Source organism: Polyodon spathula, chromosome 18, assembly GCF_017654505.1.
Source record: "Polyodon spathula isolate WHYD16114869_AA chromosome 18, ASM1765450v1, whole genome shotgun sequence".
Lineage (NCBI taxonomy): Eukaryota > Metazoa > Chordata > Actinopteri > Acipenseriformes > Polyodontidae > Polyodon > Polyodon spathula.
This window is the reverse complement of record NC_054551.1, coordinates 34,752,571-34,768,002: the sequence shown is the minus strand read 5'-3', so window position 1 is coordinate 34,768,002 and position 15,432 is coordinate 34,752,571. Positions and strand designations below refer to the sequence as shown.

General features: G+C 38.7%; 1 long non-coding RNA gene across 1 annotated transcript; it reads right to left on the bottom strand.

Moving 5' to 3' along the window:
* Positions 1-279: 279 nt before the first annotated feature.
* Positions 280-9,180, bottom strand: LOC121330663. Its single transcript, XR_005951882.1, has 4 exons — positions 5,461-9,180; positions 4,605-4,730; positions 3,206-3,286; positions 280-400 (listed from the first exon to the last, which is right to left on the bottom strand). It is a non-coding gene; the product is annotated as an uncharacterized LOC121330663 (long non-coding RNA).
* Positions 9,181-15,432: the final 6,252 nt, after the last annotated feature.

Genomic DNA, 15,432 nt, shown 5'->3' with positions numbered 1-15,432 from the left:
CTGCAGCCACCAGTACAAAGTGATTTCAATAGTGCACGCACACAGCACACAATGCACACAAAGCAGGAATATTAGGGTTAAAAATTAAATGACACTAATTTGTTACAAGCAGCAGACTGGGGATAGCTTGTAAACAATAAGTGAATTGTTTTGTTTTTTAATACTTTGTGATATATAATCATATATATAATATATATATATATATATATATATATATATATATATATATATATATATATATATATATAATAGAATGTCTGAAAGACTAGACTAGCAGCATAGATAATGAGGTAAAAAAATTAAATAAAAAAGAGGTTTCTTTTCTAGTTCCACCTGCGCACTGAGCTCCTCTGTATCAGTGGCTGGGTTTCTTCAACAGATAGCTTTACAGTCGCTCCTTCTGCAAATAAAAGGATACATATCACATTGTTCAGTTTTAATGCAGTGATGCAATGATCTGCTGAGCTGAAGTGCAATTTCTTTCAGCTCAAGTGATAAGAATGTGTTTGGGTATGTTCGGTACTGTACCACGATGAATCCCTGATCCACCTACTGAGTGTACCACGATGAATCCCTGATCCACCTACTGTGTGTACCACGATGAATCCCTGATCCACCTACTGTGTGTACCACGATGAATCCCTGATCCACCTACTGAGTGTACCACGATGAATCCCTGATCCACCTACTGTGTGTACCACGATGAATCCCTGATCCACCTACTGTGTGTACCACGATGAATCCCTGATCCACCTACTGAGTGTACCACGATGAATCCCTGATCCACCTACTGAGTGTACCACGATGAATCCCTGATCCACCTACTGTGTGTACCACGATGAATCCCTGATCCACCTACTGTGTGTACCACGATGAATCCCTGATCCACCTACTGTGTGTACCACGATGAATCCCTGATCCACCTACTGTGTGTACCACGATGAATCCCTGATCCACCTACTGTGTGTACCACGATGAATCCCTGATCCACCTACTGTGTGTACCACGATGAATCCCTGATCCACCTACTGTGTGTACCACGATGAATCCCTGATCCACCTATTGTGTGTACCACGATGAATCCCTGATCCACCTATTGTGTGTACCACGATGAATCCCTGATCCACCTACCGTGTGTACCACGATGAATCCCTGATCCACCTACCGTGTGTACCACGATGAATCCCTGATCCACCTACTGTGTGTACCACGATGAATCCCTGATCCACCTACTGTGTGTACCACGATGAATCCCTGATCCACCTACTGTGTGTACCACGATGAATCCCTGATCCACCTACTGAGTGTACCACGATGAATCCCTGATCCACCTACTGTGTGTACCACGATGAATCCCTGATCCACCTATTGAGTGTACCACGATGAATCCCTGATCCACCTACTGTGTGTACCACGATGAATCCCTGATCCACCTACTGTGTGTACCACGATGAATCCCTGATCCACCTACTGTGTGTACCACGATGAATCCCTGATCCACCTACTGAGTGTACCACGATGAATCCCTGATCCACCTACTGTGTGTACCACGATGAATCCCTGATCCACCTACTGTGTGTACCACGATGAATCCCTGATCCACCTACTGAGTGTACCACGATGAATCCCTGATCCACCTATTGTGTGTACCACGATGAATCCCTGATCCACCTATTGTGTGTACCACGATGAATCCCTGATCCACCTACCGAGTGTACCACGATGAATCCCTGATCCACCTACTGTGTGTACCACGATGAATCCCTGATCCACCTACTGAGTGTACCACAATGAATCCCTGATCCACCTGTTGTCTCATGTGACATACTTAACCAATATTAGAAACTTCTAAATGGTTCCAGGTTCTGTTTTTTATGCTTCCTGCTTCTGTAGAAATCATGCGATATTGTAATGTTTTGAAGCAGGTGGAGCTGAAAGGTTGAACTGCACTGAGATTGAAAATGTCCTATTGGGTGAACACTTTAGTTAGTTTTTTATGATTGCTTTGACTCATTTTTCAATACAGCAACCCAATGTGCACAACTCTTAACATATAATGATAAACTGAGTGGTAAAATGCAACCATCTAGACACATTTTTCCATGCTAACATACATCATGCATAACTGTAAATCACCTATTCCAATCATAAAGGTGCCCTGTCAACCATCAGGACTCATGTCAAATGCTAACACTTATCTAGTAGAGTTCTTAACTATTTGATCACCTGGTCACAACTGGGGGTCATGATTGCAAATTGCTTTCTCTATGTGAGAATGCAAGACATCTTAATTGATAATGAGTTCATCACTACACAGAGCTCAGAGCTTTCTATTACTGTAGTCTTTTTTTTCCAACATTAGTATTCGTGATTGTTATGTAAGATTCATTTATACTATTGTGTTTCAAAGATTAAAAAGAAAATGTTCAAACAAACTTTCTGATGTTTTGGACACATTATTTGCTGTTGGCGTCTTTATTGCCGCATGGTTGACTCCACTGCATTAATTTTGCAATGTATACAGGATTTTGATCAGTAGTTTGGGTTTTGGTCATCTTTGGACTGCTACTTGATATTTGATGCTATTGTGTAGAATATCACTGAATGCTTACTGTACATTATTTAGAATATGTTTCATTCTGCAGGTTGCTATCACTTTGCTCATTGGAATGTTGATCATTTGAATATGAGCAAATGACACTTAGACTTTGTTTTGATTTGAATTATTTGTGTTTGACAGCATTATTTGTTAATGGCTGTTTTATTTAGCAATGCTTCAGTGATTCAACTTCAGTGATCAAAGCATCTGATGTTTTGATGCTATGGCTTGCTTTTGCATGGTGTATTTATCTCATTTGACACAGTAGTATTTATTTTGCACTCTTCATGGGATTCTGACCCCAGAATGAGCAGTCCAGCATCTTGTGTTAAGAGTTGTGCACATTGGAACACTGTATTGAAAAATTAGTCAAAGCATTTGTAAAAAACTGTAAATAAAAATATTTTTTACAAATCTGGCAAAAAACACTATTCAGCTAAGAGTATTGTATTATATAAAGAACAGCAATTGCTTTGATCGTTCAACATACAACTGTTACAAATATACAGTATGCAGAAAACAAAATGCATCTCAGCAATAAAACTACAATAGGGGTAACACTGAGGTTTTTCAGGTAATATTAAAGTAGATCATAATGATATTCACCATCACGGTTCACTTTTTGGCAGCATTGAAACATCCGGTCAACCAGGGTACGGCAATAATCCAGCCAGGCTAGGTCATCTCCTGCAAGAGTAAGAGAACTATCTCTTCAGCACTGAGAACAGAGCGACAAGACTGCAGATGTATAGGACAACAGGAATTATATCTAAAAACAACTGGCTTATTTTCTAACGCTTTGTTTTTTTTTAATTAGTCAATGTTTTTTTATAAATAAGACAGCAACATATTTAGCAAACACAGGGACAACAATGTAATCAATTTCATTCTTGCTTCTATAAAAAAAATTAAAAAAAATTGTTTTAATGACATATCCACATGCACAGTGATAACAGTACTACAGTACAGATTAAAACAACCAGGCATTGTAATCGTATACTGAACCATTCTGAGAAATGAGTAAAATCTATGAAATTACATTCATTAAAATTATACTTTAAATAGCATTGACAAAAGGAAGTTACATAGTACAAAATAGGATGATACATTGTCCCTTAAATGCATATCCTATATTATAAAAATGTGTTTTTAGTCTTACTTTAAAAGTAGCGAGAGATGGTGTCTTCGTCACAAATCGTGTGCTGATAACTTTAAGATCTGCTTATTGTACTGTACAGTGCAGTGTATTAATACGCATTGTAAACCCTATCAGAATTGCATTAGCACCCCCACTTACTGGAGCGGTAAGGGGACTCCACACCCCGGGCAGATCAAGTTATCTAAACACCCCCCCACAATGCTTCATTGCAGGGTTATTGTTTTAGGCAGGAGGTGTCAATTGCATTCGTTTCCATGGACTTGTCACATGCACGTAAACAGTCGCCACTCTTTAAAGGGACGAGGGGCTGTCACAGACTGTAAAGATATTTTCATAGCAGCATTCTCAAGAACGCAAAGATGGACAGCTTGTCAAAACCTTCCTTAAACTTTAAGTTATGGGTGATTCAGCTAAACAAAATGTGACTTTTATAATATATATATATATATATATATATATATATATATATATATATATATATATATATATATATATATATATATATTTGCTTGTCTGTAGAGCAGGGGTCTCTAACCCTGGTCCTGGAGAGCCCCTATCCAGCATGTTTTGTAGGTATCACCAGTGGCTAAAGATCTGGGACACCTGTTAATCTTGACTAATTAAGCCAATAATTGGTTCAATTAAGTAACTGAGAGATTGGTTGAAACGAAAACCAGCAGCCACAGTCGCTCTCCAGGACCAGGGTTGGGGACCCCTGATAGGGACCGATGTAGCTACAAGCCACAGCTTGCATTACGCTTCTTCTTAAGCACCTTTTAACGTGTCCCAATTTTAAAACACGTTTCTTTATATATTATTTTCTTGATAGGATAAGGAATATGTTACCTCTCAAGTTATCATAATCCAGCCATGAAGGCATGCTTGTAAATAGAAGGAACAGGACTAAACCAATCACAATTCCAACCGGTAGGAAAATGAAGGTATCCATAGAGCTCCTGCCGTCATTGGATCCTAATGGGAAAACAGTAACAGTGCATTGGCTGGGTTCTCACAGCCACATTAGCGCTCACCTTGGGGTACTCGATTTACACAAGCGAGTTCAAGACTGCCGCTAATGGAGGTGGGTGATGCTATGTCAGTGTTTAGTTCAGGAAACAGTTTTGCCCTGTCCATTGAAAAACGCGCCTCACTTGTTTGTTTGTTTAACTTTTGTAAATATTTGTCTTTTTTTGTAAACAGATGGAATGTTTTTAGTCCTTCATACTGTGGCCCGTGAAAGCCCCTCGTGGCCCCCTGTCAAGTGGAGACTATGCACGTGGGGTTTATACAAAATGAGACGCTGCTCTCTTCACCTGCTGCACCGGTGGCCAGTTTAACATCTCCAAACCCTTTTCACCTGTGACTTCAGCCAAAAGCTGGTCAATTAGCCTGCTTCGCCTTATTTATTTTACTGTATAAATACTGTCCAAATTAAATGTATATTAGTAATATAATTAATAGAAACACAACCGCAACCCGACCCTCAATCCCCATATTACCAGGGTACAGAGCCTATAGTTTAATTAAAAAACAAAAACATGTAGGGTTAAACTTTGAACATGTAGTGTTAGACTACAGAGCAGTGCAATATCTACCGCTACGTGTGCATTGCAATGTGAACTGTGATAACTAAACACATCTGACAGCTGTAAAATTGTACAAATTATAAAGATTATACAAAATAAAAATAAATAAATCATACCTCTGCAGTTTCCATTAAAAGTCCCCGGGCCGACTGCCTGAAAATAGAACATGCACGAGAATTATTATTAGGGTCACTCCTAAACAAACCCCAATTCCTGAATCGTTTGGTCATTTCTTCTGTAATCTGCATTTGCACTGGGGGGCAGGATAGACCAAGGCACCTGAAACTGTGAAGCGATGCAGAAAGCCTGGAGAGACGCCGTTAACGTGTGTCTGTACACATGGTGGCTGCGATGGTGGGTTTGTTTTTCTCGCTGAATATTTTAGGTGTGTTTTTGATAGTTGTGCAAGTTGGGTTTAAGCTCGGTCCTGAACGCGTACTTTCAAACGGAGTGTATCGTCTTAGAAGTGTGAAACGCGGTATGAAAGGATTTGTTCAGTCACAAACGAAGAGGACGTTAGGAAGTTTATTAAACACACAACACGCAAAGCCCTTGTTAGTTGCACATCAGTTTCCAGTAATCTAGATGAGTACACCATTATTAATAACAGGTGTATTTAATTCGATTTATGGAATCATGGAAACTTCAGTCTCACATTTACTTTTTTTTTTTTTTTAAATAAAGCCTTTAATATTTAGCCACCGCAAAAAAAGCAATCGGCAACCGACTTACCACCCGTCCTGAACGTTTCTGCCCAACACCGCCTTCTTTAAAAATGTAACGGTGTCTTTACAAAGAATTCGGCACTCACACGTTCTTCCTGCTCCCATCTTCCAAAGTAATTCATATTTTTACCTTTAGCTTAGTTGCACACAGTGTACCTCGGTTCGTATCAGCACAAATATACAATGCTTTCCTTAAATGCATGGAAAAGTCAAAGAAATCTGAATCACACTTCACTGCACCCCGTCGTATTAAACACCTTTTCGGAGAGACTTTTTCAGTGTCTGCTCATACTGTTCTCCCAACACGGTAGCCTGGACACATGGAGCCCTTCTGCAATCCCAAACTGTTGCTGGCAGTCCTGACAATATCCTAACTAACCTTGTTTTGGATGTAATGAACTCTTTCCAGTAGCTCAGTACTGTACTGCAAAGTCTCCGTACAGAGAATGTCTGTTCCACGCTTTGATTTCTGAATCCAGGGACCTAGCTTCAATGCTCAACCACACCAGCTGTGTATCGTCTCCTGTCCATCACCTTGTGGTATCTTCCCAAAGAGAATTTAGCATGTGAGGCATGTCTGAGAGAGCACTGCCTTCATTTTTTAAAAGGTTGCTTCTGTTTTCAGTGAATGCAGGGCACTGTGCAGTCTGGCTAGATTAAAACAGGTACAGCATGTCATGGGGTGTGTAGCTGGGGTCAAACTGAGGTGCTTAAAGCCCTTTGCAGGACAGCAGGCATGTTGTGCACCCAGTCCTGGGGGGCAGGTTGCATGAATATTCTTGCGAAGGGGGTTGAGAAGAGTTTTCTGTGGGCTTTGCAGGTGTCTCTTTGGGTGCTTGCTTCTTTAAAGCATGCTGAATGGTAATAAAAGGCACATGTTGCTGGGTTTAAAATGCTTTGCTTCAAAACCAAAGCCATTGACAAGGTGTTGGGTGTTACAGGTGTATGTGGGGGCAGTTACCACCCCGAATGTGCATGTACTGTTTCTCTAAAGTATTTAGTGATTGCTCTGTTAACATTAGGCTACAATACAAAATATGTAAATAAATAAAAGGAATAACTGGTTGAAAAATCAATGTGGAGTGTTTGTGGGCTTGAGTATTGGGGTTGGGTATGTGAGGACATTTGGGTTGGGCATCTTGCCTTTACCATTGTGTGAAGGGAAATTCCAGCAGGGTAATTCCAGAGGAAAGTACCAGGTGAGTTTGGAGGGGAATTCCAGAGGAAAGTACCAGGTGAGTTTGGAGGGGAATTCTAGAGGAAAGTACCAGGTGAGTTTGGAGGGGAATTCCACACACCATTTTATAGAGGATAGCACTTGTTCCATCTCAGGTATTGAGTATCATTATAAATGGCTGCCATATCCTTTTAAGTATATTTGAATCTTTAAACATACCATACCATAGAGAACATACACATATTTACTAGATTTTAAACAAGAGTCAAAAGAAGTAACAAGCAGTATATTGTACTGAGAAATTATTTCATTTCCACACATTGCAGGATCCCATTGCTATTATCTGTACCTGCGGATGGGAAAGGTAACCATGTGAAATTACTGAGAAATACAATTGTCATTTTTACAGGTCCTCGATATTCAAATGTAAGTGTATAAAACAATGTTTTATTATTATTATTATTATTATTATTATTATTATTATTATTACAATGCACAATGTAAGCTCTCATATGGTCTATAAATGTAACAAATTATCGTAAACTTCTTATTTCATAGATGGCATCTACTTAAAAGACTCACCAGAAACAATGTGTTTGGTAGAGCTGGCATCTTGAGTGTTTTAGAAGACGATCTGCACTGTTCAGTGATGAGGTGCATCAAGCAAGGTCTTTATAAACTATCAGACAAGCTACGCCCCCCTGGAAATACCCTGACGTTTAAAGTGGTACCCAGACCTGGTCCCTGAAAGCTAATCCATTCCTGGTCTTTGTTCCTGCCAAGTCTTAATTATTTCAGTAAACCATGTCTATCGCTTTGTGATGCTGGTCCACTATGAAAGGCACTATATAAAATAAAGATTGACTCATGTCTGAGATTTCCACTGCTGTAGCAATGCCAGGCACTGGCATAACCTCCAAGGAACAGACTGCTGACAGTCACACACTTTCTACAATTAGAATACTCTTACACACTGGAAGGCAACATGCTATTGGAGACAAGTTCTTTTCAGGAGAGAGTTGGAAACACTTCAATAAGGTAAACAATTTATTGTCACTTTTTTATTGATACACATACAAAGCACAATCCATCTCAACTGCATGCAGGTGCAGACATTTCCAATATAATTCTCCACAGCAGCAGTTTTCATCCCCTTTCACACATCTTAATGAAACCCTTCCCTAAGGGTTCACATACCCTAATGTTAAACCAGGAAAGATAGTACAAGATTAGAGTTCCTCAGCAGAGAGGGAAATAAGATTCCTACTGCATAGCAGTTTAAGCCATTCCAGTTTTTACTATAAGCTTGATTAGCCACAGTGTGCCTTACTAACTCATTGTAAAACCAGGAATGGAGCACACTGCTATGCAATGGGAGTTTTATTTACCTCCCTGAATCAGGCTTTGTGAAACCACAGCTTGACTAGCCATGTATAGAACAGAGTTGAACGAGGTCAGAAAGCGACCTTGTTTTTCTTTTTACTGAACCTAACCCTGAAAGGATTACCTTGTAAAGTTTTTTTTTAATCAATTTAAATTTTTAAAGACTATTCTATCAAATTATTGTGTAATACAACTTTTCATTTTAGTACTACAGTTTCAAATAAAATAGTTTGCATGTTAAAATGATTGGAATAGAAATTACCGGTGTATCATAAGAATTAGACAAAATAAACATTTCAAGAAGTTAGTTGAAATATCAAATAATAGAGACACACTACGTCATGTGTCTGAAAATACACTTGCATGCTTTCATTCTCGCGCCTTGTTACTCACATGAAAAAAAAAAATCATCGTGTTGTAGATTTCATTTACAAAAAATGAAATATTTCTTACCAGTATTTGGTTTCACATGTATCAATCAATAAGATAACAAATATAAAGAAAACAAATACATGAGGCACGCCATTGCAACAGAAGCACTCACCCCTCTGCTCTCCCTGCATATTGCGAGCAGAAAATATTGTCTCATCCTATATACTCCTGGAGGGGGCGGGTATGAAAAACAGAGCGATCCGATTGGCTGACTTGGAAACTTATTTATTTCATTGCCTTCAGTTTAGAAAAAAGGGGAAAAGGGTAATTTAACGAATAGGTTTTATAAGAAAAGAGAAGACATCAAAATATTTCAGATTTTTAGTTTTTTTTTATTGTTTTTTTTGTTGTTTTATACCATTTATTTAGGTGTAATCTCCATGCTGTGTTTAGTATTTCCAACAATGTTCTTCACGTGAATACAGAAAGGTGTATGACTTTTAATAAACTATATTTAATAAAAAGGTTGCCTTTTGTATTGTTTTCAATATTGAATATTGTAACCTAATGTAGGCAACAGCAGAAATGTTTTCTTTATACATCACAGTAAATCCTCTGGCAATATTATGAAGTCATATGAACTAACTTTATTCATGAAATGACATTGAAACTATCATTATAATAGTGATATTGCTTGTTGAACTATATATATATACTATATATATATATATATATATATATATATATATATATATATATATATATATATATATATATATATATCTGTGTGTGTGTGCGTGTGCGTGTGCGTGTGTGTGTGTAGAGTATATGTATCTAGATAGATAGATATAGATAGATAAACAGCACATTTACCGTTTACTGTACTATTGTCATGTTTATTTGATGTATTTATCACATGGTTTTCACGTTGCTTTGCTTTACTCGTTGCCACGATTAAATAAACTGTACAATTATTTAAACTTTATTGCTTGCGTTTTGTCCTTCTGGATAAAACACACGCAATAAAGTCACCAAACTAGAATGAAGCCATCCATACCGCATAATCTTGGTGTCTATGAATTGTTTTATGTTGCTTCAATTATTGTTATTTTTTTTTTGTTTGTTTGTTTGTTTTTTAATAGCTCTGAGAATTTATTCTCAAACTTGATGTTTGAGAATAATCTTTGGATGCACGCAAAAACACCAGTGCTCGTGGCTTGAGGACTTTTCAGTACATCATGTTTTCACAGCATGTAATTATTACATTCTGGAAAGAAAAACTAAAACAACAGCAGAGCAAAATGTGAACGATTCCAACTTTAAATAATATAAAACAAGTCATTGTATGGGTGTGTTTATTATTGCTATGGACATTTCATATTGCGTTCCATTACATGAGAGTAGGCGTTACAACTTCATGCTGATATTGGACTCAGATCTCGCCAAGATAAGCACAACTAAGACACAGCTTCTTTTACTGTAAGCTAATGTGATCCATCTGAGTTTCCTTCCATTTGATGATACACATATCCTTCTGCTAGGTGGTGTTGATTGGTTGAAGCGTAATGCTGACTCCTGAGATCAGCTTTTTTGCCTTCCTGGCGCATCAGCACACATAACGGCTGAAATGCTGGCGCCAGGGATCAACCACAGTTCGGCGTCCCCAGCGCTTCAGCATGACAACCGTCTGGACTGAGCTGAGTACGGTACTTCTCTGGGGTCTTCAAGTGGGCACCTTCCATCATTGATGTTTCGTCGACTAGCCCAAGGCACCTTAAGAGGGCCCGACAGTGGTTCTGGCATCCCAGCATCATCCCCTCTATCCCCACTCAGCTAAAACAAGCGTTTAATTTGAATGAAATGTTGTTTCCAATGGTTTACATTTTTGCTTCTTCTCTTTTTTTACGTATAGCTGAGTGATCGTCTGTGAGTCTTAGGCCTAATAATGAATGAATGTTATTCCTGAATTCATTTGTAACACGGAAATGTGAAGTCGCTGTAGAGAATGAGACCCTACAAGCAGTCTACTGCGTGTTCTGTCAGTGGGACGGGTTTGAGGTTATGAAGAGAATGAGACCCTGCAAGCAGTCTACTGCGTGTTCTGTAAGTGGGACGGGTTTGAGGTTATGAAGAGAATGAGACCCTACTAGCATTCTACTGCGTGTTCTGTAAGTGGGACGGGTTTGAGGTTATGAAGAGAATGAGACCCTGCAAGCAGTCTACTGCGTGTTCTGTAAGTGGGACGGGTTTGAGGTTATGAAGAGAATGAGACCCTACAAGCAGTCTACTGCGTGTTCTGTCAGTGGGACGGGTTTGAGGTTATGAAGAGAATGAGACCCTGCAAGCAGTCTACTGCGTGTTCTGTAAGTGGGACGGGTTTGAGGTTATGAAGAGAATGAGACCCTACAAGCAGTCTACTGCGTGTTCTGTCAGTGGGACGGGTCTGAGGTTCTGCTCGACACTGAAGGGTTCTGTATATTTAGACCAATTTCAGTCCCCAATGAAACATGGCTTATATGAATGGTATTCACAGCTGCCAGCGTTGAACAGTAAGTACCCTGCTCGAGTCTCCCCGCCACTAAAAGTAGCTCAGGGGTACTTTGAATTTAAGCTGCCCCAAATTCAACCTTTTTGGATACCTCACTTTATTTGGGGGGTTTGTTTAATCAGTATATATACTATACTGCCCTGCTGTATTACAAGGGACGTGCATATTTATTACAGCAGAGCGTTTTTAAACAGGACAAAGAAATGTGTAGTCATTAGTGTTAATATGCACTTCGCTCTTAATGAGGATAAATTGAACCAGGGTCCACCAGCACCCACTGCAGACTGAAGAGTAAAGCAGTGGTGTAGGGTGAGGCTGAGCAAGCCGTGTACAGGAGATAAGCCAAGTCTCCGTCCATATAAACCATGAAGATTTCAAATCCAGAACAATACCAGTCCAGCTAAGTCCAGCGGGAGTTAGTTCACTGGTTGCTGGGTGTCGTTTTAAGGTTTCACGTTTTTTCTTAAGCCCTATTGATATATATATATAAAGACATGACAGAGATACTTTGTTGCAACCTTCGCAAGCCTTTTTAATTGATTTAGTATTACTAATCTTTTTTCTTTTTTTTTTTTATTACTGATATTACTGCGTTTCAGCGTCCTTATGAATGCAGGAAAAATTGCAATAAACGACCATTGTGATGACTGGCATTGTTAGGGTTGAAAACGAGCTGTTCCAATGAATTCGTGTTTTTAACACGCGTAGAAGGGTTCGAAGAAGCTGTCCAGATTACCTGCGGACGCGTCTCGTCCCCACAGCAACTGAACTCAGAGTGAGGTATGAGGTTCCGGTTGCATTTCACCTCAGTGACTGATACAGAAACAGCTCACAGTAAATTCCATCTGGCTATTTTCCCTCTCGTAATTTACTGCAATACAAGCAGATGCAGTAAAAAAATAAATTTAAAAAAATCTACCAAAAGGTTATTGCTGCATTTCACATTTCTCAATGCCAGTACAGTACTGTACGCATTTACCTCTGCTTTAACACGGATTACCGCAGCAAACATTTTAAAAGGCGAAGTAAAACATTAACCCACCAAACCTGCTGTTCAAACCACGCTACACGCAAATCATCCGCTTTTTTTGTTTAAGATATATGTGTTATTTGGTGTTTTTTTTTTTTTTGTTTGTTTGTTTGTATTTGAGTCTGATGCCCTTGGAGAGATCGCTACAATCTGAAGTCTGGTTTAAATTACACAAAGTGGTAAGCTGCTGACTTGCACCTCAGAGGAAACATACAAACATAATGAAGAGAATTTTGCCTTTTTGCATAACTGGCGCGGATGACACCTGAAAGGGTTTGTAATTTGAGAACTTCCCAGTCTGCGCGCCCCTTGATTAGTGTAGATGCCACACCACCACGCATCGGGTTAAGATGTACTTCACCCAGCTGAATCATCTCAAATTGAAACGCAGGAAAAAAAACAACATCGAATAATAAGCTAAAACTTTTCATTAGACGTTACCCGTAGTACAGAATGTTTTTAGTCATGGCTTGAGTCACAGGGCAAAGATAGTAAACACCCAATGATGTGATTGAAATCGCTCCACATCTAAGATCTAGTTTTAAAACCTGCCGGCAACAAGAGCAGACCCAAATGTATCACACAACCTCAAATGTAAAGCCTTGAAGCAAAGCCTTTAGAAAATATACCTGAGTTCACTGCACTGCACTTTCAAAGGAATGATATTTGATTTCACACAGTGACTATTAGTGTTAATGTTTGAGGGTGAAACAGGCTTTCTGATGTTAATACCTGTTATGAATTAAATTTGTGTCCCAAGCAGTAGCAAGCTTAGTTGTTTCATTGCATTTCATCAGGTGCAAATCATCATGTGTTTTATTTTCATTTGGCCTTTACTGAAAGATTCAATGTAGCACCTAGACTCAAAACTATAGCACAAGTGTAATAAAGCATAAAGCATAGAGGGGGTGTGGTACAGTAAAGCATTAAAAGCATAATAAAGCATTGTAAACTTTGACAAATACAAAGTGGAACATGGGGAAAACTGCAAAATGACCAGGTAAAATGACCCGGTAAAATGACCAGGTAAAAAGACCAGGCAAAATGACCAGGTAAAAAGAGCGTTTGTGACACGCAATGAAAAGGTCAAAACCCAATACTTGACATTAACAAATCACACTGTGGTCTTCATTAGAAATATGAGGAGTGGACATGTGTCTTCTGTCTGCAGATTTATTTATTAATGGAACAAAATTGAAAAAAACAAACAATATAATAAAACAAATCTTTAAATAAAAATAACTTTTTGTTGTTGTAATTACTGGAATATTATCTCCACCTTCATCACACTTGAACTGAAGCCAGGGACTTTCTGAGCTTGGAAAGTCCCTTCATTGTTTTCTAGTGGAAATCCCCATGTTGAAACGCTGGGGGATTTCAATAGCAGCGGCAAGAGAAAACAGGTTCTGTTATGAGCACATTTAAGCAATGCAAGCTGTATTCATAAGAACCTAAGAGAGGTTACAGACAAGAGGAGGCCATTCAGCCCATCTTGCTCGTTTGGTTGTTAGTAGCTTATTGATCCCAGAATCTCATCAAGCAGCTTCTTGAAGGATCCCAGGGTGTCAGCTTCAACAACATTACTGGGGAGTTGATTCCAGACCCTCGCAATTCTCTATGTAAAAAGGTGCAATTGTCCTTTTATTGTTTTCCAGGACCCCCTTAAAAATGATGCCTCGTCTCAATAGGTAAATCTCCTGGATAAATGATTTATTTATAATAAATAAATATCGGCGGAAACTCCTGACTGCTTAAAATGACTACAGTACTACATGCTGCTATCCTCCTTTTATGTGGATATATAAAAAGTGAAAGAATGTTTGAAAACATGTATGCCTTGTTTAAAATCTCACGTGTTTTATTAGCAACAAAATTGAACACAAGCCTGTACTTCTGTACATGTCTGTTGATTTGAGCAGAGCTACCCAATTCAATGCATTGCAATTTAATGTCTGTTTGTAAATGAATGCTTTCTGCATGTAACAGATCAAAAACAATATTCAGTTTCATTACCGCAGTATCAAAGACACATTTCAGTGTCCTAACAACAAATAGTTATGGGTACTATAACTACTGAAAGTAATAACTACGCATTATCGATTAGGAGTCATATGCCCTCTAGTGGATATGGATCAAACTGCTTGTTTATTTATTTCAATGTAGCTTTTTTTGTTTTTGTTTCTGGATCCTTGTTCTTCTTCCTTTCTTTTTTTCTGAACTGCCAGGGTCTTCCTTCAAAGCATTCTCTCTCTGCATTCGCTCCACTCTCTCTTGATCCACAGTAACCTGCACCTTCATAACGTGGAAGCTCTTCAGCTCTCCCACTTTGATATGGACAGCCGTCCCTTCAAACCACAAGCTGTCGCGCTCTCCTTCCTTGAACCCAGGAGGCTGGTAGTCTGTTGGGGTCACTGTGAAAGACAAACATGCCAAGAATAAGAGCAGCACCTTTCACAACAAGCATTTCCAATCCACATGAAAGGAAAAATCTGATCAGAATTAAGACTCTGGGCTTTAACAGTACTTAATAAATATCTATTAAATTAGACATTAACATTTAATATAATTACTAGGATATCCAACGCAGACATTAAAAAGTAAGCAGGAATCTATACTTTAATGTTCTCTTTCCTAATTACTATTCTACTTTTAACTCCATTAGTGAAATTAGCAGACATGCTCCTGACTGCTCAACAGAAGCCCAATGAACATTTTCCTTTAAAGTTTTACCATTTCTATTGAGGGGCATGAATTGTATTTAATAAAATAAAATAACATTTTATAAAATGTAATAAAATATATTAGACATTGATGGCTTTAACTAGGGGTTTGTATTTTAGCATCATCATAGTA